The sequence below is a fragment of the Pseudonaja textilis genome, chromosome 9 (assembly GCF_049901715.1).
Source record: "Pseudonaja textilis isolate UNSWEBS1 chromosome 9, rPseTex1.2, whole genome shotgun sequence".
NCBI classification, from domain to species: Eukaryota; Metazoa; Chordata; class Lepidosauria; order Squamata; family Elapidae; genus Pseudonaja; species Pseudonaja textilis.
Window position 1 is genome coordinate 16,735,666 of NC_141998.1, and position 27,061 is coordinate 16,762,726.

At 41.8% G+C, this 27,061-nt stretch overlaps 1 protein-coding gene across 18 annotated transcripts in view; it reads left to right on the forward strand.

Annotated features, from left to right (window-relative positions):
* Positions 1–2,822: 2,822 nt before the first annotated feature.
* Positions 2,823–27,061, forward strand: part of ST3GAL4 (ST3 beta-galactoside alpha-2,3-sialyltransferase 4) — a 152,042-nt gene continuing 127,803 nt past the window's right edge. For 7 of the 18 annotated variants that reach the window (XM_087939064.1, XM_087939067.1, XM_087939047.1 and 4 more), the window contains exon 1: positions 2,823–2,942. The gene's annotated coding sequence lies outside the window, so the exon portion shown is untranslated. Of the gene's footprint in view, positions 2,943–7,094; positions 7,568–27,061 lie in introns of those variants that run through there. The other 11 variants (XM_087939045.1, XM_087939036.1, XM_087939068.1 and 8 more) reach the window with 6 other exon arrangements.

Sequence of the window (27,061 nt, forward strand, 5' to 3'; positions counted from 1 at the left end):
CTGCATTGTTTCTCAGCATTTTTTTTTAATTCTAAAAGTCCACATGTTTTAAGTTTAATTAAAATTACATGACATCTGAGCAGCTTTGCAAATGTTAGGGTGGCCCGGACCAATCTTTAAAAAGGAGTTTTTGCGGTCAGGAGTGTTAAAAGAATGGATTAAGAAAAGAAAAAGAAAGAGGTATAAAGAAAGAATAAAGGTATTTTAATATCTTTTATGCTTCTGCGGACTTCATCCCCATAGATCCTGTTTTTTCCCCTTCTGTTGCTGTGACCCTGACTTGTTCTTGCAGAATGAATTCACTATTAAAATACAGAAAACTGTAGAATTCTATTCCATTTCTATCACTGTTAGTATTTCTATCAAGATATGATTTATCCTCCAAACTGCAAATATTTAGTGATTTTTAGATGGCTTGAACTTAGGGGTGGGGAAAGACAGTTTTTTGCTAATACAACTTACAACCACAACAGGGACAAGAATTTCCATTACCAAACAAGGCAGTTTTAAGTTAGTGCCCACTGTATTTATTGTTTTGCTTCAATTGTTACGCTTATCACTGCAGTTGTTTAATGAAACATTCTGTGCTTAATTGAATCCAGATGCCCCTGTTGACTCACCTTGGCAGAGGCTGGCTAGGCAGGTTGAAGATGGCAATCGCTTCATCCTGGGATGTTTCAACCATCGTAAAATATATGCCAGCTGCCAAACACCCAAATTTTGAACTTGTAACCTGTGGGATGTTTTTTTCATTACAGTTACAATTTCCAGCGGCCACTAAACAAATGGAGGTAAGTCACGGACTACCCGCATTTGTAGCTGAGAAGGACATAAAAAAATAAACCTGCAAAATTAGGGTGTGTTTTAAGTATATGAAATTATAGCCCAGAACTAACAGTTTTATCGGGTTTTCATTGGGTTTTCATTGTGAATTGGGCCATTCTGCAAGACTCATGTGCTAATTTTTTCCAATGTCTTCTATATTGATTTACTGTCACTTGCCAGAGAAAGAACTGGAGCATAACAGGCCAAAGAGAAAATAGGGGAAGAAGATGGTAAGAACAGCATTAACCATCTGGCATCTGGATGTGAGCGAGAACATTGCTGAGTCAATCAAAGAGAGTTGTTCCCAAATTCAGTGCCCTGAGACAGAACTTAAAACAATTAAAAGTTCCTATGCACAGGGGAAGTGATGCCTAGGGTCTATCAATATGACTCACAATTCTGGCAGAGGTTAACTCTGCGTGGGTTTACACAATTAAGTCTATCCAATTTGGGATAGAATAACTTAGTTGGAAGGGACCTTGGAGGTCTTCTAGTCCAACCCCCTGCTCAGGCAGGAAGCTCTATACCATTTCAGACAAATGGTTGTCCAATCTCTTCTTAAAAACTTCCAGCGTTGGAGCATTCACAACTTTTTGAGGCAAGTCATTCCACTGATTCATTGTTCTCTTAGGAAATTTCTCCTTGAGAAATTGCTTCTCTCCTTGATTATTTTCCATCCTTTGCTTCTTGTCCTGCCTTCAGCTGTTTTGGAGAATAGTTTGACTCCCTTTTCTTTGTGGCAACCTCTGACACATTGAATCACTGCTATTATGTCAACCCTAGTCCTTCTTTTCATTATACTATACATACCCAATTCCAGCAACTGTTATTTATGTTTTAGCCTCCAGTCTCCTAGTCAACTTCGTTGCTCCTCTCTGCACTCTTTCTAGAGTCTCAACATGTTTTTTTTTACATCATGGAGACCAAAACTGGATGCAGTATTGCAAGTGTGGCCTTTTATAAAGCGGTATTAACACTTCACGTGGTCTTGATTTTATCCTTCTGTTTATGCAGCCTAGGACTGCATTGGCTTTTTTGGTAGCTGCAGCACATGGCTGGCTCATATTTAAGTAATTGTCTGCTAGGGCTCCAAGATCTCTCTTACTATTATTGAGGCAGTACCACCAATACTGTACCTGAGCATTTGGTTTTTCTTACATAAATGTAGAACCTTACTTTTTTCCACCATTGAATTTCATTTTTGTTAGATAGGGCCCAGTGTTCAAGTCTGTCAAGATCCTTCTTAATCTTAAGCCTATCTTCTGGAGCATTGGCTATTCCTGCCAACTTTGATGCTTAATCCTTATTTTAAAGCTTCACTTAACCCACCCTTTCACCTAAACCGTTGCCATCGTGGCTTCTGCAGCAGTGAAAAGCAGTCTTTGGGCTCATCGGTGTAAACAGACACAGCACAGGACAAAAGGTGGGGGGACGGGGCTCTGTTGCCAGTTCTTAATAGTTGGTGGTTTTTATAACAGCTGCAGTGGAATTTGGCACTGTGTGGCTTAGATAATGCCATTACTTTCCTCCGGAACAGATGGCAGTTTTACTTTTCTCAGAGGACAGTTGGTTTTGCAAAGATGCCCAGCAAACTAGCTCCTCTTCCAAGTGTGTCATCCATGACAGTTGCCGTGACATCCCTGTGATTCATCCTTAACAGGAACTCCCAAAGGGAAGGATAGGCTTTCCAAGTGAAAGTAGAGAAGCAAGGAAACATGTGTCAAGACAGGCAATATTTGTGCCTGGCTGAATGCTGCAGTTGACTGGTTTCACAAATACGCTAGGCTGGGGATAGGTAACTTTTTAATGGGCAAGGCTTCTGTTCCCTCCCCAGCCCCAGCCCCCAAATAAAAAGGGAGGAGGAGGAAGAACCCTTTTCCAAGGATCACCCCGTACTATGTGGCTTGTGATACGGTGATATCATGAATGGGTGGTGCCAAAATAATTAGTTGGGCGTTGTTGGAGGGATTTAAAATAGTGGGGTTGTGCAAGGCTTTGGATCTGAAAGCGGCTTTGGAGGCTGCCTGAGACATAGCAGCTTTGTGCAAACTCTTTGAACCGGTTGAACCTGGTTAATTGGGAGAAAAGTCATCATCGTTTTAAGAAGTAGCAGACAGGTATGATGCTCATGCTCCTAGATCAGGGGTGGGGAACTATGGCCCTTTTACGTCCTGTGGATTTCAACTCCCAGAATTCCTGAGCCAGCATGGAAGCGCCTAGACCCCTGATCTAGGAGCTTCCAAGCACCTTTTTGCCGTCCTCTGGAGCTTCAGAACAAAAGGCCCAGGAGATGTGCATGGCCCAGGGGTTGTGCATTGTTTCCCCGAGTATTAAGCCAAAGCTCCGCAAGTAGAAGGATTGTGTGTTGAGGGCAAGAGATCTTCTACTTTACATGTTCTGTGAACAAGGTCTGATAGAACCGTTTCTGCAAAAGCTTTTTCATTCAGCTGTACGCAATGATAAAAACACGGATTGTTAATACAGACAGCAAACTTTGAAAAGGCTTCTGTGATATGTACTCTGTGCAACATGGGACTTTTCAGGGGTGATCTCAGAAAGAAAAATAACAGAGTATCCTGTGGTGCAAAGCAAATAATCCTTTGAACCGATGTGTACAACTCAGGAAGTCCAGGTGCTTAAAAAAATGCAAGATGGGTTTTTGAAACAAAGGTTTGGGGCTTGAAATAATCAAAGCTACTCTGTTTCAGTGGAATGGGAGATAAAACAACCGTCTGACTTTTCCTTGGAATTCCCAGAGTGTGCCTAGACTTGGCAGTCATGCAGAAAACCACTTGGCTGTGCAGCTGGCAAGCGTAAATCCCTTTTTCTTACACAGCTGAAGTTGGAGCAGACAGAGCTGGTCATAGACAGGGGGAGAATTAAGCAGGCAGGCAGGGGAGTTTCACACAAAAGCAATGGTTTGTTTTAACCATGATTTATAGCCATGGTCTTAAATTGTGGGCTATGAGCCCCAGAATGGTTGTGAGCGACTAACTGGTGGTAGGGATTGCCAACATTTTACAGACTTGATCAGCTTGGACAAATAAAGCGTGACTATTGGCAAAACTTGCTCTAGGGTTGCTCCGTGCAGCAACCTGCAAATTTGGAGAAGTCTTGCAATAACTTTGGATAAAATTTAACTCCAATAACTCTAATCGCAATCAAATTACACTGTGACTTAGTATATCCATGATCTCAATCAAAGAAAAGTGTGCAGCTGAGATGTAGCCATGGTTGCTTACAATTGTCCTACTTATTTCAGGAACATTTAGGTTCAGGCAAGAATAGGCTGGATTTACTTCTATGAAAAACTGACTGGGTTCTTTTTGATAAAATTGGGGATAGAGTTGTTTATATGCCATTGACTGAAGTAGCCTCAGTAAAATAAAATACAGGTAACCCTTGACTTATGACCAAAATTGGGATCCATTTCTAAGCAAGGTTGCTTAGTAAATAAGTTGAACCCAATTTTATGACTTCTTTTGCTACTGTTGTTAAACAAATCACTGCCGTTAACTAAATCGTGTGGTCATTAACTGAATTGTTTTCCCCATTCCTTGTTGGAAGCTAGGCTTTTCACTTTTTAATACTTAGCTTTTCTGTCTTTCAATTTATCAGGGAATTCTTTATGCAACTGTGTTTCTTTCATCTGGGGTTTCTTTTTCTTTTTCAGTGGTATTGTGCCAGACTGGGCTTTTATAATCTCATTTTTCAGAGTTTCCCAAGCTTCTGGGGTTGTTTTTGCCTTAAAATTTCCATCCATGCAATCCTTCCCAAAGTCTAAGTTTGTTGAAATCAGCTGTCTTAAAGTCCAAAACACTAGGTTGACTTTGTTTTTTTGCTTGTGGCTGCATTATCCAATAAGAAATGATCACTCTGCCCCAAAGTTCTTATACCACATATACAAGAACTCCCCTGCTGTACTATACAAATTTTTGAACTGTGCCCTACAAAGTTCCCACATTGCTTGTACTATAAACTACTACCAACACTGATGTTCATGCTGATATATATTTATTTCAACGTTTAAAACTTTCTTTTTACTTGAGTTCAAGACAGCGTAGCAAGCTAGATCTTTTGGCTAAAGATGATGCAAATTTAGTGAGTATAGCATTCCCCCCTATGTTTGGCAATAAATATATGCTGACATGACAGCTGAATGTTGCAAGTGTTTACAATATTAATCCCACTGAGCAACAGCTGGAATCTAAATGCCTCCTGAATTTGGGAGAATTGCTGTGTCATGATTATCACAAAGGTGAGCGAGATACATTTCTCTGAAAGCTGGGAGTTTGTTCCCCTCCTAGCCCTCCCTTCAAAATTTCTCACACGGAAGCTGATCCTGGCTTGGTTTGGGGGCCAAGGTAGCTCCCCATGTTTTATATGCAAGGCCCCAAACGCATTCTCTTCCATTATGCTAAAGATAATTAGTGATGTGCAACGGTGAAGGGCTGTGGGTGGCACCAGGGAAACCCTGATTCGAACCTACGGCCACAGAAGCTTGATGGGCGATTTGGGGCTTGTCCTAGCTCAACCAGCTGCTGTTATGGGGAGAAATGGATCCTCTGGCTTCTCGCTTGGGCTCTTAAGGAAAGGTGGGAGATTCACTGCATGTCGCTTAATGACACTAAGTGAGACTGGAAATGCTGTTGTTAAGCAACATGTAAGTCAAAAAAAAAAAAAAATCCTCCTGACAAATGTCCCTTAGCGACAACAGTTCTAGTTGCTGTCGTTACATGAGAACTGTGCAGGTAGTTAAGGAGGACCTCATGATTCCAGCGTCTGACTTCTTGCTGGCTTCCCCATTGATTTTGCTTGTGGAAAGGCTGCAAATGATGATCACTTGATTGTGGGACGCTGAGATGGACATGACGTCTGGTCATAAGTACTACCCAGCATCATTATAAACCTGGTTGGTAAAACAGAGTCTTTGATGAGGACCACCTGCAATTAAACAGGGAAATACTAGGGCAGTGATGGCTAACCTTTTCAGTACAAGTGCCCAAAGTGTGCATGTGCATCTCCAAAATGCAATGCATGCGTGCCCTGTGCATGCAGCTTGCTTGCCCACGCATGCATGTGCAACCCCTCCAGCCCACGCATGTGCGCACAGCCCCTGCCCATGCACCCACCCCTCACACGTGACCCCACATACATGTACAACCCCCTGCAAGTGTTCCCTGCTGCCATGCATGCACATGCAACTCCTGCATGTGCACCCCATCCCTTCGCATCTGCAGCAGAGACTTGAAGACCAGCTGGCTGGCGGGAAGCGCACTCATGCACGTGTGCGACGGCTCGTGTGCTCAGAGAAAGGGCTCTGCATGCCACCTCTGGCATGCGTGCCACAGGTTCGCCATCACAGTACCAGGGCCTTACTGCAGACCTGAGTTTGTCAGTTTGTGGTGGAACTTAAATGGCTTCTGTATGAAGAAGGATGTGGAGAAGCACTAACTTATTCCAGAGGTTGAAGCAAGTGTGGGAAACTCATCTTTGGTGGAGGACAAAGAAACTGGGAAGGGTTTTCCAGATAATTATTATAACCTACAATAAGGCAGCTTTCCTGCAATCCAGGGTCCCCCTAAACCGGGCATACCTCAAAGGGTTGAGAGTTGTTTAAAACAGCCCAGGTGGGACAGGCCAGGAGACAGGTGTCCGCAGCTATTCCGTCTCTTCTGCTCTTCCTCCTTTCTAAGCGCTCCCTTCCCAATTTTTCTTTCGTTGCTAATTCTCGGTTCTCAAAATTGACCGGTTACAGGCATGGCTGAAACACCTGTAAGCCTTTTTGGCCTTCTCTATTTGGTGGGGATGCGTGGGGAGGGGGCCCATTTTTAACCCCCTCTTGGTGCTACTCTCGAGTTCCAACGCTTGCAGAGGAAGGCAAAGTTCCAGCCACCTTCGGGAAATGGAAAAACCTCAACCTGCTTTATTTTTTCCCTCCCGCGAGGCAGCCGCCCTCGGCTCGAGCCCGCTTACCACGGGGTTGCATCCCCACGGCCCGCCTTGCCCAAAGCCCCTTCCCGGGCGAGGGAGACCTTCGCGTGCAATGCAAAAGCTCCGGCCTCCGCATTTTGGCGCTGGACCCCCGAGGCCGTCTGGCCAGGCCAGCCCAGAGGGCGAGCATCGGGGCAGCCTCCTCGCTAAGCGAGCCTGGCTTTGGTCGGCTCGCTTAGCCCGGCTTGGCCAGCCACGCTCTTCCCGAGAGCCGTCCGTCCGCAGAGAAGAACCGCTAAGGAGCCAAGTCTCCAGGACTTCGCCTCCTCCGTCCCGGCCCTCGCCCCGAGCGCCCGCAAGAAGCGACTCCCGGCCGGCGGACCGAGGCGAGCCCAGCGCGGCCGCCCCCCTCGCCTGCCCACCGCAGCCGAGCCGGGGGCTGCTCCCTCTGTGCGCAAGCGTGGCCAAGGTAGGGGCGGACCGTTTCCGACGCCCCAGCCGCGCTCTGCCTTTCTCCTCCTCGCTCTTTTTCCTCCGGCGGTCGCCTGGGCTAAGTTGCAGCGGCCGCGGCAGCCCGTTGCACCGCGCTCCTCCCCGGGCTCCTGTGCTGAGTTGGCGCCGCTGCAGCCCCGAAGCTCGCCGGGGGCGCCCAAGCTTGTAGGCGCCGGAGTCTCTCCTTGGCAGAGCAGCCCCGGAGGGCAACCAGGACCCTCCTCTCCGCTCTCCCGCCGCCTTCGCCTCGCCAGCCCCGCTAGGATTGCAACCCAGCCGCTGCTGGCCGGCCGCGGAGGATGGCTGGTGGCGAAGGGTAAGTTGGCTGCGCCGGGGCTGCAAGGGACGAGCTCTGGGACTGGGGCGAGGGGCTCCCGGCCGGCTTCCCGCTGGAAGGCTGGTGGGAACATCCTCTGCCCGCCCTGCCCATCCTCCTTCAGGCGGTCGGAGCGCCTTCTCTCCTCCCCTTCGGCTCTGCTGCTCGCAGCGGGTCCCCCAGTTTGGGGCGTGATGCCCGCGCTGCCCTGCCTGCCTCCTTAGCCGGAGGGTTGCGTTTCTTGCCTTCGGCCTGATGCCGACGAGCATTCGGATGATCCGGCTCGTCCAGGCTGGAAACCATCCCGGCTTTGGGGTCTCCCCAGCCCCGCGCCAAAGGCGCTGGGGTTCCTTGCCTGCCGGGCTCCCGCAGCCTGGCTTCCCAGGGCGCATCTGCTGCACCCGGCGGCGGCAGTTTGTGGCGTCTCCAAATGTGTTGCAACTTGTAGCTGGGCTCTGCCTCCCTTTTGTTCCTTTCTTTGTGTCTGGGTAGCAGTTGGGAAGCCAGAGGAGAAGGAGACGTGGGCAGAGGAGCTGGGACGGGTGCTTTTGATGCCCTCCCGAGGGGCAAATGGCTAGCTTGCGTTTGGCTGCGGGCATGGGCTTGACTGGACTTTCTCTGTGCAGGCAGACCAAACACAGCTGGCTTGGCCTTGCTTTGACCCAACAGATGGTTGCTTGAGCTTCATCACTTTTCTTCTGCTCTTGCTTCTTGTTGGACTCCAGTAGGAAACTCCCAAAGCCTGTTTCAGGATGAGTTATTTATTGGTGTTAAGCCCACTTCTCTTTTTCTGTGCCTGGAGGCCTTGAGGCATCTGGATGCAAAACTTGTCCTCTTTCCCCTCGATCTTCCCCTCCTTCCCTGACAGACCTTCAAACAGTCCACCAAGAAGAGGCTCAGGTCTCTGGAGCTTTACTGAGTGCAGGTGGCATGGCCTCAAATGCTGGAGAAGAGACCTTCTGTATGAGAAGCACGTGCCAGACTGCTGAGTGCCTTGCCTCAAGCAATAGCTTTTCCAGATGGTTGTGAAGTTTGACTTGTCACAGTGTGACGAGTTGGGGAGAAGGCACAAGAAAGGGCTGTGTCCTTATCACAGCATCAGCATCAGCAACAGGTCAGTGTTCCAATTGCTAAAAGCTGTTTGGCCTTTGCACATAATTCAAGGAAGGCTGTTTCTCTTGGTCTGTGCAAAACATGTTTGGATGGACATTATATGACCCTTGGATACTGTTACACTACCAAGCCTATCAGCCTGGCTACTGGGAAAGGAGTTGTAATTCAGGAATATATGGGACATTGATGGCCTCCTTCATTTTTCTCCAGTGGCTTCTTGCTGATGATGCTCGACTCTTAGAATGCATCCTACAAAGTTTTAAAAGTACTCTTGTGTTGGGTAATTTATACGAATCAGATCAAGTTTGATATTCTGATGGAGACTGGGTAAACTGCATAGTTGTTTTTTTTAAATTGCTATGGCCTGTGAAAGTCTGGAGTTAACACCACATTAGAGCAGGTTTTATGATGTTGGGAAGTGATTCAGTAGTTCAGGTTGATTTTTTTATGAATCTCTACAGTTGGTTGGGTTGTATTTTAATTCAGGACTAAGGCCGGAATGATTTTAAAAAACATGGGTGTACGTAGGAGTCCGAGGAAGGAACAATAGACTCACTTTCCTAAGACTTTCGAATAATTTGTGAAACTTCAGTTTTTGGCTGTTTTAAGAGGCCTCCTTTTCCTGAGAACAATGGATTCAAGAATAAACAGTGTGCTGCTTGTGTAACTAACAATTCCAGAGGTTAATATCTGTACCCCTTCTGGATGAGAACTGAAGTGGCTGCTGGTACCTGCCAATTACTTAACTCTGGCCTAAAATATTGCATAGAGCTATTCTTGATGGACATGGAAACTGGTTCAGAATGTGGCAACTAGGATTGTGTTGAAGGTATTGAGTTGGAGTTATAGGCATATATAATTCCTGATTGAGATTTCAGTGGCCTCCTTTGGCAACCTGAAAGTGCACATATAATTTTTTCTGTAGCTCATGTACCTCCTAACTCAAAGGAAAGGCTATCTCCATATATGATCACTTTGCAACCACCATCATGGCTGGTCATCTAACCATCATCTAACCACTGCATCATCATTAAGAGCAGTGGTGGTGCAGTGGTTAGAATGCAATAGGATGACACTGCCTACTATCAGCAGTTCGATTCTCACCAGGCTCAAGGTTGACTCAGCCTTCCATCCTTCCAAGGTGGGTAAAATGAGGACCCAGATTGTTGGGGGCAAGAGGCTGAATTTGTAAACTGCTTAGAGAGGGTTGTAAAGTGGTACGTGAGTCTAAGTGCTATTACTATTGCTATCATTTGCAGAAAACTTTCTTTGAGGACCTCCCTGGAAAGAAGATTGTGGGCAACTTCTTTGGACAGGGCCTTTTCAGTGACAGCACCAATGCTTTGAGATTCCATTTCTTTGGTGGTTTCTTTGTCAAGCTTTAAGAAAATTCTCAAAACTTATTTTTATTCATTTGCTTTCCCATCATAATAGACGTGCCTATTTGCTCTCTATTTTTGATTGCTTTTTAAATTGCATTTCTGGTTGTACGTCTTTGTTGCTTTTCTGTTGCTTTTTTGCTGTAATGTTTTATTTGTTTATGGTTTTGATAGCTTTATGATTGATTTAGTTTAGTCTGGATGGGTTTTATTTAGCTTTGATGTTTATTATTCTGTTGTTAACCCCTGGGAGCTGGCCTGTTAATTGAGAACATAAGTATATAAATGAATGGGAAACATACAGTATATACACATGCACACATAAATACACGTACAGTACTGCTTTTCATGTATGAGAATGTTAGAAAGAGGTCACAGATAAATTCAAATTTTAATTTCCTGTTAAGGATACTGGCTTTTCTTGAAGTATTATAATCCCATCTTCACTGTGTAATAAACCAGAAAGATATTTTGTTTGTTTTAGGATTGTTTAATGAGCTAAATAAACCTAGACAATTAAAAACTGGGTCATTTGTCTTTTATGCAGAACGGCACCATTTCAGCTTGACAATTTCTGCTCATGAATGAAATCTAAAACATTTTAGCTCTTGCCCGAACAAAATTGTCTTATTTATGTATTTATTGCTTTTATAGCTCACATTTTCCCTAAGAGGTAGTGATGATGCTGATAGTTCTTCACTTTTTCTTTGCAGTGATACGATGAATAACTTTGGCCCAAATTCTAACCACCATACCACAACAGCATTACCCATTTTGCTTCTCTGCTTGTGTTGTACCAAAAGAGAACAACTAAGAAAGAAGGAACACATTATTTATTTTCTATCGTCTTAGTTTAGCTAAGCTTAGCCGTTATCCACAGAAAGTTCAGCTATAGATGTAGATTAGTCATTTGAACCCTCCGATGGGTTTAACAGCCGCAGAATTTTGGTGGAGATAGGTAAAAGATTTCCTTGTTGGCTGGATTCAGAGAACACTCTAGACTTGGCTTTTGACTCAATTTGAGGTAATCCTTCCAGTGGGTGCTCAGCCAGATCAGTTAATTCAGTGTACTCTACAGGTAGTCCTCAACTTATGACCACAATTGAGCCCAACATTTCTGTTGCTAAATGAGACATTTGTTAAGTGAGTTTTGCCCCATTTTACCACCTTTCTTGCCACTGTTGTTAAGTGAGCCATTGCAGTTGTTAATTTAGTAATCCGGTTGTTAAGGGAATCTGGCTTCCCCATTGCCTTTGCTTGTCAGAAAGTCGCAAAAGGAGATCACATGACCCCAGGACATTGCAACCATCATAAATATATGAACCAGTTGCCAAGCATCTGAATGTAATCACATGACCACAGGGATGCTGCAACAGTCATAAGTGTGAAAAGCAGCCGTAAATCACTTTTTTCAGTGCCATTGTAACTTTGAGTGGTCACTAAATGAACTATTATAAGTTAAGGACTACCTGTACTTAAGAAAACCATAGGTTAGCTTGTGGGCCTCCTCTGCAGAAAGCATTTACATCATGGAGATTACATCCCCAGGACCAGGTGTCCTGGAAGTCCTAATGGTGGAGCTCTGTCTTCTGTGTTTTCATGTACATGGGATGTTTGTTGAAAGTTGAAGAAAACTGCCTCCATGGACTCATGACTTGCAACAAGAGATGTAGATGCAAGATAGAGAGGAGGAGTAATCTCAGGCTATTCTTGGACTAAACTATACAAAACTTGGTTAAGTTTTGGTTCTCTTTGTTGTGTGAATTGTGTTTTTTTTCCCAAACCATGGTTAAGGAAACAATAAGGAGAATGGTTTGTGTTTAGTCACAGTTGGTTAATGTTGAAGAACTAGACATAGAAATCATTATAGTCGCATCTCTTGGGCGGAAACCCATAAAGTACCAGTGAACTAATGTTTAAAAGAAGATGAAAAAAGAAAAAAGTGACTTAATTCAAGGAATCTCATGATACATTTAGAGGAAAGCTTGAATCAAATAGCTCTTTAGAGATGTCTATACTTGCTCAGTGACAAAAATATAAGTAGACATCCCTGAGTAAGTGGCTCTAATGGGGTCTGTTTGGCTTCATTTCATATCCCAAGCATAGTGTTTTCTAATAAATTGGTATACAAATGTAGCTACCACTCAAAAATAGACAATATGGGTGACAACACGTTTATGTGAATGAGATCTGCATATTCCAAGAAGTCTCAGCAAGGCATTATGACTAAAACGCCATGCTTTTGAGTTCATATAATTATCTAGGCAATGCCTCTCTACATGGATGAAATATTCCAAGGGATTTTGATCTGAAATAATCAACACAACTCTAGCCATTCATAAAGGGATGATTATAGCTAGCAATTGGCTTGGTCAATGGATCTTTATGTGGAAGACAAAGTACACATAATTTAAACAAATTCATTTATGTAGAGCAAACAAAGCCAGCCTTTCATTGCATTGAAGGAAAGGGAGCTCAAATGAAATGTTTTTTTTCAATGTATTTCATTATCTGCTTCTTGCAGTAAACTGTATTCCAACCTAGTTGCAACAGATAAATGTTAACTTTTCAAGGCTACCTGTGAGCCAAGAAACATTTATAATAAAGTGCATTTATGAACTAATTTCTCATCATGGGACAGCAAAGGTGGTATTCAGCAGGTTCTAACAGGTTCTGGAGAACTGGTAGCGGAAATTTTGAGTAATTTGGAGAACCAGCAAATGCCACCTCTGACTGGCCCCACCCCCATCTATTCTCTGCCTCCGGAATCCCAGCTGATCAGCTGGGTCTTCTTGGGTTGCCCTGCATAGGAGAACAGAGCTGGAAAGCAGGTTAGTGAGGTGGGGAGGGTATGGAGATTTTGCAGTATCTTTCCTCTGTCACGTCCACCAAGCCACACCACACCCACAGAACCAATAGTAAAAAATGTTGAATTCTACCATTGTGGGACAGTCTTACTGTTAGAGCAACACAGCCAGTATAACAATCAGAATTAGCTAAAAAGCTAGAAAAACAGAGCAGTGATAAAAAGTCATATTATATGTTCTGCTTGGCACACTCCAAGAGGCCTGGCTGAAATAGAGACTCAAAGGGTGTAACTCTTTCTTGAAAAGTGAGCAGTTTTATAAACAGGCTGTGTCATCTTTTTTCCCAAGAAAAGGAAAGTGCTGAGCAGAAGGAGGAAGTTGAAAACACTTAAAAACATCTGGTTATGAAATCCTTAACATAGGATATGTAAAAAAATAGGTTTAATTTTGGATGCCCCTTGTACCTCACTCTGCCAAGCTTATGGTATTGTGCTTTCTGCTTCAAAAGGGTGAGACATTGTACCCTGAATTTTCAACATTTTGGATCTGAGGAGGCTTTGGGGCCACAAAGACAGAAGCTTAGGGTCCTTAGATCCTTCCTTTGAGATTATTCTGCACTAGGAGACTAGAAGGAGTAGAGTAGGGTTAGGGAAGTATGTCCAGATGTTGATAGACAGCAGTTGGCTACATTCCTGATAGTCATTTTGGGTGGGACTGCTGGGAATTGTGGTGGAAGAACAACTGGAACACTTCCCAGAAGTTCTCAACCCTGGATCTTAAAATACCAGTACTTTTGTCCAGCCTCTTCCATGGGATACCTGCTGTGGTAGAGGATCAAAATGGGCTAGCAGGATCAGGAAGATGCAGGAAGATGCAGTTATATTTCAGTTGCGTTTGCAAAGACTTAGAGAAAGTCCATGCAAGAGTCCACAGTGAAGACAGAGATCTTCCAAAATGGTACAGGGAAGTCCTGTCCCTGCCCAAGAAGGACATTTTAAGGTTCCTCACCAACAGTTGCATGGACCTCTTTTGGAGAAGGAGGCCCACACCACTGGATATATTTTCAAAGTGTCCCTAGTACTGTCATGTTACACAAGATGCAGAAGCTGATCCATAGAATTCAAGCCCGTTTGTCCACTATGCAAAACCAGAATGGCAGATCTCCTTACTTCTCTGTCCAACCAACTCTGCTATGGTCTGGAACGGACGCAGAATTGTCAAAAGTACATATTCTTCCCATTACTTAATCTTATGGCAGAGTGAGGCAATCCAATATTCATTGTCTTATTTGCATTAAAGATGTATTTTCATCAGATGGTATAAATTAGGAATCTTGAAAACTGCCATGCTGGTTTGACATAATATATTAAGTCCTTATGTAATTTCTTTGATTTTAGCACTTAATGTGTTTAGTGATGGAAGAGGATATTTGTAGCTCAGGACGGGAAAGAGAATAAGAATAGAATATTCTTTATTGGCCAAGTGTGATTGGGCACACAAGGAATTTGTCTCTACTGTACAAGCTCCAGTGGTGGGATTCAATTGTTTTTACTACCGGTTCTGAGGGCATGGCTTAGTGGGCGTGGTGTAGCATGGTGGGCGTGGCAGGGAAGGATTCTGTAAAATCTCCATTCCCTCCCCACCCCACTAACCTGCTTTCCAGCTCCTTTCTCCTGTGTAGGGCAACAAAAGAAGACGCAGTCAATCAGCTGGGACTCAGGAGGCAGAGAATAGATGGGGTTGGTGAAGCCAGTCAGAGGTGGTATTTGCCGGTTCACCGAACTACTCAAAATTTCCGCTGCCGGTTCTCCAGAACTGGTCAGAACCGGCTGAATACCACCTCTGATAAGCTCTCAGTGTACATATAAACAACAAACTTTGTTGTTTGTTGAACTGTGGGGTCCTTGGTGCTCTCATTGTTTTTTTACAGCTATTTCATTAGCAAACTAGATAGTATCATGAGTGCCCCTGATCAGTGCACTGGTGATATTGTTTAGTTTGGTGATGAAAAATCTGCAAGAAAACTACCAAGCTCAGAGAGCATCAAGGACCCCAAAATATGTTTTAGTTGCCTGCATGAATCTAACATCATGTCAATTCAATCCTTTTGCCCATCAAAGATGGGGGCGCAGGGAAGATTGACAGCAAGTCTTCGAGGGTTCAGGCAGGAGATTGCTAAGTTTATTTGAAGGCGCCGAGACTCGGTGTGGAAAACAAGCACTCATCCTTAAGCCATGAAAACATGGTTTGTCTTTTGGTTGGTGGGCAGATGAAGCCAGCTATAAATTTCCAACAGGAAGTGGTTAGAAAGAGAAAAGGCAAAGCAGGGAAATTATGGGGTGACTGATTCTATGCCTTTGAGAGTTTTACATGAATCAAACATAATGAAACGCAGAAGGTAGAAACAGTGGAAACTGGTTTCTTTCGTGCATAGTTTCGTTGGTGATAAAGACAGGATTTATTGCTTATTATGGCTTTGCAAAATGGGCAGCTTGTTACCAACAGGTTTATCATCAGATATTTGCAGAGGCTTTTTTTTTCCTGCTTGAGAGATTTGCTCTTAATCATGGCTTTTGGGGTGTTCTGTATTTCTGAATACGGGCTTAATCAAGCCAGGCAACTATGGTAACTTTACAACTTGTGGACTTCAACAACAAGAATTCCTGAGCCAGTATTGGTTTTGGAAGTGGTCAGTCTCTGGAGGCAGTTACAAGGAAGACAATTGAAGGCACATTAAAAAAGGACCCCTTTTATTATGAAATAAGTTGTGTTTGGAGTTTGGGCAACTTACCAGACTGGTTGAAGCTACGGCATTTCTTGCAAGAAATTCTGGTTCTCATTTTTTCTGCCATTGGGTGGGCTAGGGGAAGATTCTTCTTTAAGGTTGCACAATATTTTGGGTTTATAAATCATCCGGACATAGTGACATTATGAGCAGAAGACAAAGGACCAGCAAAATAATCTGCCATTGATGGAAAGGTCACATAGCCTTGTAATTAGTTGGTTTCTGTAGGTCTCCTCCCACTTTCGATTGTGCAAGAGGTTGCAAACAACTGAGCAACATCTTCGGATATAATTTTTACAGAATTGAGCAGAAGAACCAAGTTGAATTGTTGGCTCCCAGTTCAAATCCAAATAAATAAATTACATTAATTTTTTTAAAAGTCAAATCGCGCATTAAAGGAAACCTTTTTTCTTCATGAAAAAAATGAGTTTGTGGGTTAAGATACATTATGCAAATAAAACATATACAGGTAGAACTCGACTTAATGACAAAATTGAGCCCAAAATTTCTATTGCTAAGTGAGACATTTGCCAATTTACGAACTTTCTTGCCATAGTTGTTAACATTGCCCTTGTTAAATTAGTACCATGGTGGTATTAATTTCCCTTTTGACTTCGCTTGTCAGAAGGTTGCAAAAGGGGATCAACCATCATAAATATGAATTAGTTGCCAAGTGTCTCAATTTTGATCACAAGACCACGGGAATGCTGCAACAATCATAAGTGTGAAAAATGATCATAAGTCACTTTCTAATTTAACTTTCAGTGTTCATTAAATGAATTGTTGGAAGTTGAGGACTACCTGTATATGATTTGAGACACGGATGTTTATAATCAGAAGTAGTTTTGTGGAATTCAATGAGGCTTCATTCCACATTAGACGGTTCTGGATTACAATCAAATTACTTCTGTTGGCTTCCAAGCAGGCAAAAAAAGTGTAAAATCTTGAACTCAGGCAATGTCAATGCAATGACTGGAAATGTACTGAGAGAAAAGAATATTTGTAGTTCAAGATTGAGCTGTGATGCTCTCTGAGCTTGGGTTTTTTTTGGGCTTGGTGGCTTGGTAGAGCACTGATGATGTTGCCTAGTGTGGTAATTAAATGTCTGTAAGAAAGCCACAAGCCCAGAGAACACCAAGGAGCCATGGTGAATAGGCGGCAATACAAATCTAATAAATAAATAAAATAAAATAAATAAACCCACAGATTGGAAATATAATTTGAAACCTTTTCTGCCTCTGATTTCACAAAAGCACCAAAGCTTTTTATTTTCCTGTTCATGCCACCTACATTTTTAGGAAGCTTAAAAGCTGTAGCAGGACTAAAAGACTTGGTGGCAACCAGAGCGGGACAGCAGATACAACAAAGCACTCACGAATGGTAAGTTTGAAAGAAAACTAGCTGAGGAGAAACCAACTTGTCAAAATGAGGTGGGATTTGAGTCCCAGAAAAGTTAGGTTAATAACTACTCAGATGTTTTTCTTTTTAAATAGGCAGTCAAATAGTAAATCAATGAAGATTTTTCTGGCAGGGAACCCATTCTGTAGAGGAGAGATGTAAGCCAATTTAATTTCTGGAATATAGAAAGTGGCTTGGCAGAAGCAATTCACCTTGGACTGAATTTGGATCCCCTTTGTGTAAATTATTCTGACGGCTTTGTGTTGCTTCATTCAAAGAACATAGAATAACATAGTTGGAAGGGACCTTGGTGGTCTTCTAGCCCACCCCTCTGCTTGAGCAGGAGACCCTATCCCATTTCAGACAACTGGCTGTTCAGTCTATTCTTAAAAGCCTCCAGCAATGGGGCATCCACAACTTCTGAAGGCAAGCTGTTCCACTGGTTAATTGTTCCCTCTATTAGGAAATTTCTCTTTAGTTCTAGGTGGCTTCTCTCCTGATTAATTTCCATCCATTGTTTTGATGGAAAGTAGGTTCTTATTAAAGGCACAGCTCCATCCATAGTCTTAAGACTGTTTTGCTGCTAAAGCTGGTCACTCATACATAAAATCTTTATTTAGTTTAGAATTTAAACTGTTTAGACCTTAAAGTTCTTTTAAGAATCCAACAAAAAATTGGGTTCAGAAGAAAGTCCTCTGCTTATTGCTTCAGTAGCCATAAAAGTCAAATCCCGGGATATGAAGGCATGTATAATGCTTTGTTAATGTACAATTTCTGATTGGAAAATGGTCAAGGGTCCAAAATGACACTTCCTTTTGCTGAATGCTATCTAGCATTTATTGATTATATTTACAAGCTTGATGTGTTGCTGTCGTTCACCTGCTGTTTGGAATTGTAGAGACTTCCATGCCAATTAAGTAGACTGCAACAGTTGAAATAAAAGCTGTATTGGTAATTTTAGCAACCAAAACTTATATTGCAAAAATATTGCAATAGGATTAATTCAGTGATGCAATTAAAAAAGTTTTCAGATATAAAAATGCTTTGGCCATCAGATCACAATACAAGAGGTTGGGGTAACAGACCTTTTTGACAAGGTGATCCATAACATACAGTAGTTGCTATCCATTTATGCTATTGGCCATCCTCCAGCTCTACGGGATATTCAATGCATGGCTTCATTGGTGACAAATTACAAATTACAATAGTTGTGGAACTTCGTTTCATCTCCCCCACCATACCCCTTCCTCTGCTTTATGGTTAGTTGCTGAAGACAAAGGTGGCCTTTTCAGTTTCACTTACCCAAACTGTTTCTGTGGGTAAAAATACACCCTTTCTAGCTTCAGTTACCCTTGGTATTTTTTTTAACAGTTTCAGGTTATTATAGTGTTTCAGAGACCATGCAACCTTTCTTAGTAAGACAGCAACAGCTGCCAAATGGGGAACATGAAAGGCTAATGGTATTTATGAATTTTCAGCCAAATTGTTCCCCAATGATGTGGAATGTAGGCGACAGAGGAAATGGTTGCTTTAGTTTTAACTTAAACAACTCCAGCTCTGAACCTTAGACTATTAATGAAGTGATTTGTTTATTTCAGGATCGTGAGTCCTTGGCTTGACATAATTCTGATTTCTGTATTTTGAATTTTAGCTATTGTTTCTGATGACTGTATAAACTAGGTCTGTACAGAGATTCAAATCCAAGGGCAAACCTGATGCAGACCAAGCCTGCGTACAGCCCATGTAACATTGGTCAGGAAAGACTTTTAAAGCAGCTGTGTCTTTTCCTTGAAAGCCTTCTACATCTGACCTGGATTTCTGGGGGAAAATAAAATATTTGGTTTCAAGTATTTCCAGAGAAGTCATGTTCATGCACACATTCCAAAATAGATTTCCCCCTTTGCATCCATTCCTCTGCAAAACCCTAACAAAACATGTTTATCAAGTGCTAAGCAATTTCTAAATATGTTGCCTTTCACCTCCCAGCTTAGAATATATCAATAATTGTGCAATGTTTCTTCTGAATTTCCACCAGTGTTTCGCAAACTGTTTAAGTAAAACAGAAAGCAACCAGTTTTCAGCGAACTGTTGCCAAGAAAACATTTAATCTCAGTTTTCCAGGGATGATCCCAATTGTAGTTTCAAACGGGTTGGGGGAGATTTTTCCCAATTTAGCTCTTGTTTCTATTTATTCTCTGAAAAGCCTGCGAGGCTGGTCATGGAGATCTGGGCAGTGACCAAAAATACAAGTAATTCCTAGAAGAACTTCATTTAAACCACATAAAAACAAAGTTTCATATGAAACTCTCCTGGCCTACAAAATCTTGGCTGTTCTGAAAAGTTTTTGGAACGTCAGTGCCAGGACTATTATATGAATTATGCACTTTTACCGTAATTGTGTATTGAATTTTTGTTAGTGGGTGCTACTGTTATTCCCGCATTGTTTGCAGCTGTTACTTTCGTACACCCCTTAGAGCAGGGGTGTCAAACTCCATTTCACTGAGTGCCACATCAGGGTTGTGTTTGACCTCGGGGGCCCCAGGAGGTGTGTGGCCAGCTCAGTGTCACTTGGGGGTGCCTGTGGTGGCCCAACCGCTTTGCCAGTGAAAATGGAGCTCGGGAGGGCTGCAGCAGAGAGCTGCAGGAGGCTATCGCAGCCGAAAACAGAGCTTCGCTGGCAGCCCTGTGGGCCAGATCTTAGCACCCCGCAGGCTGAATGTGTACCCTGTGGGCCTTGAGTTTGACACCCCTGCCTTAAAGTGACCTTGATTAAAGCAGTACCTAAATTCACAACTAATAAATGAAAATGTTGGCTGTTTACCCTCATCAATAAAATGTTTCTCTGCATCTAGGTTCCTTTCCCAGGTAGGAACTTGTGGGATAAAAGATCAAAACTTTTTGTCTTTTATGATGGGCTTTCTGCCTACTTTTGAAGTTAGCATTGAAGGAATGTGATAAATGTGATTTGTGATAAAATATAGATCAGAGGTCTTCAAACCTGGCAAGTTTAAGTCTTGTGGACTTCAACTCCCAGAATTCCTGAGCTAACAGGACTGGAGAAGGAATTCTGGGAATTGAAGTCCACAAGTCTTAAACTTTCCAAGTTGAAGAACCCTGATATAGATAGTCCTCGAGTTACAACCACAATTGGGGCCAGAATTTCTTACATTATAAGCAAGGCAAGTTGTTAAGTGATTTGCACTCTATTTTATTATCTTTTTGGCCACAGTGGTTGAGCTAATTGCTGCTGCTGTTCAGTGAATCAGATGGTCACTAAGTGAATCCAGCTTTGCCCCAGGGACTTTGCTTGTTGGAAGCCAACTAGGAAGATTGCAAATGGCGATCAGAAGACCTTGAGATGCTGCAACCATCCTAAATACATGCCAGTTGCCAAGCCCCTGGATATTGATCAAGTGACCATGGAGAGAGCTGCAATGGTCATAAGTTTGAGAACCAGTTGAAAATCACTTTTTTAGTGCCCTTCCAACTTTGAATGGTCACTAAACAATTTGTTGTAAGTTGAGGACGAGCTGCATTGCAGTATGGAGTCCTCTATTCTCTCTTCCAGAATATTCCTTGCCACCTCCAGTTGCTTAAATTTCTTTCAGATAGTTTTCTCAACTTTTCTTTCAAGATTTTATCTCTCTCTCTCTCTCTCTCTCTCTCTCTCTCTCTCTCTGTGTGTGTGTGTGTGTGTGTGTGTGTGTGTGTGTAGGCATGTGGATCTTTGGTTATTCAGAAAACAAATATAGGCATGTGTGTATACACATTCCCACATACCTAAAAAGCATGTTGTTTTGGATATAGAAGGACTTTGGATCTAGAAGGAGATGGTTTGAAGTCACAGAGGCTAGAAAGCAAGGGACCATGAGTTCAAATCTCATCTTAGCTACAAAAGCCACCTGAGTGACCCTGGGCCGGTCACTATCTCTCAGCCCAATTCACCTCATAGAATGGTTGTTGTGAGGGAAATAGAAGGAGGAACATGTATTTGGATATGTTCACTTCCTTGAGTTATTTGTAAATATGATAAAGGCGGGATATAAATAAATAACTATAAAATAATAATCCCCTCAGAATTCTTTGTTATTAGCAAGCACAGCCTCTGAAAAAGCAGACTTCTCATTACACAAGTCTCAGCCTTCTCCTTATTGGTTGAAAAGCCATATAAAACAGACATCTTCCTTTGCTGAAACTGTCTTTCTCGGTAACTTCATGTTTGTGGGCTTTTCCATTGCAAACTACATGGTTCCCCCCACCCGCCATGTAAGAATGTAAGAATATAAACAGCGACTTGCTGGATTGGATCCCGGCCAGCAGTCTGTTCTCTCTATGGCCAACCACCCACCCAATGAAAACTACCGATCTCTGAGCAGATGGCTTTCAGATTCCCTAGGACTTCCATTTTGCATCCAAATGACCATTAGTTTTCATCCTTTGGTTAAAATGAGTCAACAGTGTGTGTGTGTGTGTATATATATATATATATATATTTTAAGTAACATTTTAATCATTTCATTGAATCCCTCTCTTCCTTCAGGCAGCTTGGATGGTATATCCTATAAGAAGAAACTTTTCCAAGTAGGATAAAGGATGTTTGGGAACAGTCTTTGGGGTTTTTTGGAACTTTATATATAGCTGCTTGGTAACATTTGATTAAAGTTGTTCATGTTGCTTATTTGCTTATTTAAAGTATGTGGACGCTCTCTCTTTCCATGTATTGTTTCAATCAACCCTTTAAAAGGGCAGCCAAACATCTATACGCAAAAACAAACGGATTTTGTAAAATGCCCCATTTTCCAAAGCTCTTCCTAAGATTTACGTCACAATACTTTTGTTGGATTTTAGAAAGCTGGAACGCTTCTGGGTCATTGTGTTACAACATTACCTACCTCCGAAACTCAGAATGGAGCAGATTATCCATTGCATTGCAGCTTCTCCCATATTCAATCAGAATATGTAAGAAAAGTAAGCAAAATGTTCATTGCTATCATTGGACCCAAAGCTGGGAAAAGCTGACTTTAATGTACAATTGTTTCTTTCTTCTGTCTGTATCGCTGGGTCAAAAATCCACTTTTGAGCAATTTCGAGCAATTTTCTGAGAAAGAAATGGCCTACTCTTGAAAACACATTTCCCTACAGTGCTGTCTCTAAAAATATCACCACTATCATTTTTTTCCCATTCCTTTCCTAAATGAATAAGAGCCATCTCATTCTTGAAAAATTGACTGAGTTTAATTGACTATCATTTCCTTCCCATGAAAACTCAGAGGTTGCGTTTTCTGCCATCTGTAGCATTCAAGTGCAGATCAACAGACCCCTTATATATTAAAATATTAGAAGCAATATTAGAACCAACAGATTCACTTTTCCTGGTTTTTGAAGCTGGTCTGATGCTTCAGCAACTGAGAATACAATAAGGAAATTGTGTGCATTAAATGTCATAGGAAGATAATAACTTAAAGACCCAGTGGATGGTTTTTCTTTGTAAAAAGAAGAATGTGTGGCAATACATGTTTTTTTCAATGGTTGCGAAGGCCTTGTGTAAAAGTCAGAACAATCATATGCAACTTGAGTTCAGGTTACTGTCATGATGACTCATCTTGGAACAAAGTAAGCATGATAGTATTTAGTCTTGTTCGTTAATCTTGTGTTTTCATCCTGTACTACTACATTATTTGCGCAATCTTTTAATGCCTCTAAATGCTTGGAAAGTTGGGTTCTGGCAGTTCTTTGATATACAGGTAGTTCTTGATTTTCAACCACAATTGAGCCCCCCCATTTATTATTATTATTATTTATTTTTGGACAAACATACACAAAAAACTCATAAAACATAAAACCATCTTCCAATTATGTACATACAATGTGTTGGTTGGTTACACATTTTTGTGCATCTTCTCCATAGTCTTGCTTACAATTGTTTGTATAGATTCTCATATTATCCATCAGATATATATGTATAATTAATATCATTATTACTCATTTATTAGACTAAACTATTATTCCTTCATGTTTTGCGAGATATTCAAAGTTTTTAAAATGATTTATAATATAACAATTCATATTATCATCCTAAATCCATCCAATAATGATACATCTTTATATTATATTCTGTATAATTCTGTTCTCCTTATATTGTAAAACTGTACATATTTCATTACCATATTTTATTTTCTAACCAATGATGAAATAAATCCCATATCTTATAAAATTGTTTGTCGTCTTGTTCTCTAATTTCAAATGTCAATTTACTCATTTCAGCACATTCCATTATCTTCTTAATGACTTCCTCTTGCGTTGGTATTTTCTCATTTTTCCAATTTTTAGAAAATACAATCCTAGCCGCTGTTAATACATTTACAATCAAATATTTCAATTCCCTACTGTATATTTCTGGTAAGTTGAGCCCCCAAATTTTTGTTGCTGTGAGACATTGAGTTTTGCCCCATTTTGCGATTTAAGCTTGCCACAGTTGGTAAGCGAGTGACTACCATTGTTAAATCAGTAACATGGTTGTTAAGTGAATCTGGCTTCCCCATGGATTTGCTTGTCAGAAGGTCTCAAAAAGTGATCACAGGACCCAAGGGCATTGCAACTATCATAAGTACGACAACTGAGTTTTGATCACATGACCAATGGATGCTGCAACGGTCGTAAGTGTGAAAAATGGTCCATAGGTCACTTTTTTCAACTCCGTTGTAATTTTGAACGGTCACTAAACGAACTGTTGTAAGTTGTAGACTACCTGTATTGGCACTGGAGGAGTTTCTTCTGGGAAAATAAATTAAGCAAATACTAACCGAGAGAAAGGGCGCAGTATGTAGTTCTCTCAGTTTGTAATCTGTGCGGTCTTCATGCTCTTGGTTGAGCTTGGCTGTTTGCTTGCAGATGTTTCATTACCCAACTAGGTAATGCACTGGTAATGCTACCTAGTTGGGTAATGAAATGTCTCTAAGAAAACAACTGAGCTCAGAGAGTACCAAAGATTCCACAGTTCAACCCTGGGCTTCAGATGTTCTCTTCTATGGGCATTTATAATCTGAATGTTGATTCACTATAGAATTCCACATGTCTACTTATGGGTTATGTTTCCAGGAATTGATGTGGAATGCTTATTCTTATGTTTGTTTGGTTTACAATCAGCTCACTAATAAGTAGAGCTTTAGATATCAAACCTGCATCAGAGCCAGTCCTGTCAGTTCTGTAAGAAGACTGTATGTCTATATGTATCTGTAGATGTGCGTGTATGTATACAATTTTTGTGATTGTCACATTTAAGGCATTGAAAAAGTGCATGTTTGAATTCAGCTAGTTTTTGATAAAATTTATTTGAGTCTGATTGTTACAGTAGGACAAACATCTGTGTTAGAGTCTTATAGCAAGAAGGTGGAGATTCAGCCTTTATTCCATTGGCACATTCAGCACATACTTAGACTTTCATACTGAATAAATTAGGATTTATTCAGGAAAGACCCAAATACCCTTTTATGGTTTTGCTCCTTCTCCTACCAATTCATACACCAGTTTCTATGCCACTCATTCAATCTTGCTGCTGGTATTGGGCAATAATCCAGATGTGCAGGCCGTCTCGCCACAACATCTGTCACCCCATGGATTGCCAGGGGCAGTTCCTGTCAGGAAATTGGTTAAACAGGAGCCTCCTTCCTTTCCTGTCTCCCAATACTCAGTAGATGTGGATCATTCTTCAGTCATGGTTACACAATAGCTGAATCACATTCCCATATCCTTTCTCAAAAATACACTGTGAGATAACGTGTGTGTGTGTGTGTGTAGAGAGAGAGGAGAGAGAGAACAAAAGAGAATGAGAACATTATTCACAGGACAAGATGGCAGAATATGATTTTGCTCTATTCATTCTATAATTCTCTTATGGCTGTTGAGGTAATTCCCCATTAGGAGAATGGCTTGCCATCACCAAGGAGGACAGAAGTAGGAAGACAAATCTGAGGTCAGATAATGGGTCTGAGAAAATAGCTCAGAATATACGGCAAAGTCAGCACATTCCCAATATATCTGAGACTGTCTTCTCTGTCCGTTGATTCCATCTCCTTTATAAGGCAGCGTAACTAAAGCAGAGAGTTTGGTGTAGATTGAAGATGCTTAATTAGTTGCATTGGAAAGCTTAGTGGAAGTATACGACTTTTCCACCCAAATTCCTGACAACGCTATTCAGAAGTGTAAGAAACAGCTGCTAGCGTTAGGAGGCATGGATAGCTTTGGCCTCCACAGAAATATTTCCAGGTTGTGGGCCACAGTTCAAGCTTCTGTATTTAGACAATGTCCTAGTGAAGAAATATGAATGATTGTTATCCTCAGCCAGAATCATTCTATTACAGGATGAAAACATTTTCACTGAAAATTATTGACTGGCTAGTATAGGTTGATAGAGGTTTTATCACGTCCCAGTCTGGGGTCGAGAAAGTATGAGTGGTCCAGCCACCCAGTTAGCTTCTGTGCCTAAGGAAGGACTAACCTAGGTCTCCTCAGTCACCACTCTGGCACTCACAAATACACACACACACACACAGCTCACACATAAACACATGTATATACTGTATGTATGTGTAGGAGACCAAAAGGCAGAACTTGTGGGTGGAGTCAAGAGAGGAATTAGCCTGCAGTCATTACTTTCCCACAAGCAATCCAAAATCCAGTTAAGCTGATATATTAGTCATGCCTATACATAAGAATCTAATGGTCATCACTAAATTAACTCTTATGTAGAGCCAATTTAGTGCTGACTGTTAGTTGACAACATTCTTGGGTATAGGCATGACTCATTGGCTTAACTGGAACTTAACACTTGGTCTTAATTCTTGATGCCTGACAGCATGTATGCATTGCCTGGTTACTCCCCCAAAATATCTGAAAGCTTGCCCACTCCAGCCAGGAAGATTTTGGAATGGTTTAAAAACTATGGCTCTTTTATTAGAGGGACACATTTTTTATTTTGGCTGAGTCTATTTCTGCAACCAGTTGCTGTCTAAAGTTGGCTTCCCCATCCTGGTGCTAACCAGGCGAACTAGACTCCAGCATCCAGATTCCTAAGCTGCATGTGGGATTCTAGGGAACGTCATCCCAGTGCATCCAGAAGCTTTTCAAAGAGCTTTTTCACACCAATTTTGCTTTGGCCTGTAATCTCCTCTCCTCCGTGATCTATTTGCCACCTGGGACTTTTGAGACTTAATCCACAATTGCTTGTAATGCATTTGTGATGCTTAGAGGAAAGTGCTCTTCAAGAGCCAATTACTATGTTGACCAAATTCCCAGAAGAGAGAGTTTGGCAATAGAAGCATATTTCCCGTTCTCCTACCATGTTCTCCTCCTTCAAAGTGACCTCAGCCAAAACTGCTATTGATGGCTGAATAATTGAAAAACAGACGTTTTGCTCTTTAATTTGTCTTTTTGCCTGGGAGAAAATTTTGAATCAGATAATCCCCTCTGCTGGCCCTTATCAAGTTTTCCCTCCTGCTTTCTCACATTATAAGTCTTCTCTTGTAAGCAGAATATATTTTCCTATTCTGATAAAAATAAAATAAAACAGTTTTTCACTGCTCTATAGTATTACAGTAGCAAACTTTGGGATGCACTAAAATATCAGCGCCTTTTGCACAATTTCCAGTTGAAGGATGCCTGCCTTTTCTTTCCCTTTTTAATCTTGCATCCGAATGAATTTAGCAATTGCTGAGTGCTGTCTGTGAGATTTAATCTTGTTAGACCAGGCAAAATTTAATTACAAAAAGGTCCCTGGTTTGGATAGAGTTCTGCCATGAGCTTGTTGGGAATTAGACAAAATGTTTTTGCAGATATGGGGAGGAAGATCATGAACATGTAGGCGGAAGGGATCAGCGTCACTAAGAAGAGCAAAGAGAAACACAGGCTTATGGAAGTACCCGACTAGTCATTTGTTATAAGAAGTCTAATTTGTTCCAGTTCTGCTGCCCCAATTAAAACAACTAAAAGAGGCGTTGAGTATTTTTCATTTAAT